Source organism: Propithecus coquereli, unplaced genomic scaffold, assembly GCF_000956105.1.
Source record: "Propithecus coquereli isolate 6110/MARCELLA unplaced genomic scaffold, Pcoq_1.0 Scaffold172, whole genome shotgun sequence".
NCBI lineage: Eukaryota > Metazoa > Chordata > Mammalia > Primates > Indriidae > Propithecus > Propithecus coquereli.
In genome coordinates, this window is record NW_012141858.1 from 5,150,681 (window position 1) to 5,150,919 (window position 239).

Below are 239 nucleotides of genomic sequence, written 5' to 3' on the forward strand. Positions count from 1 at the left end.
TTTGTAAGGAAATGTGAAGCACAAAAAATAGCTTCTTCTGCAAAGGCAAAGAAGCAATAAGATTTTTTCCAACATTCTATATAAGTATCTATGTAATAAACAGGATTTGTTGATTTGATAGACAGACACAGAAAACCAGTAGCTTTGGGGAACTGGAAATTTATTGGCCAAAGAATACTAAAGAATTACATTACCTTTTACAGTGGGGAAAAAAGTCACTGGCATGAAAGTTTGATTGA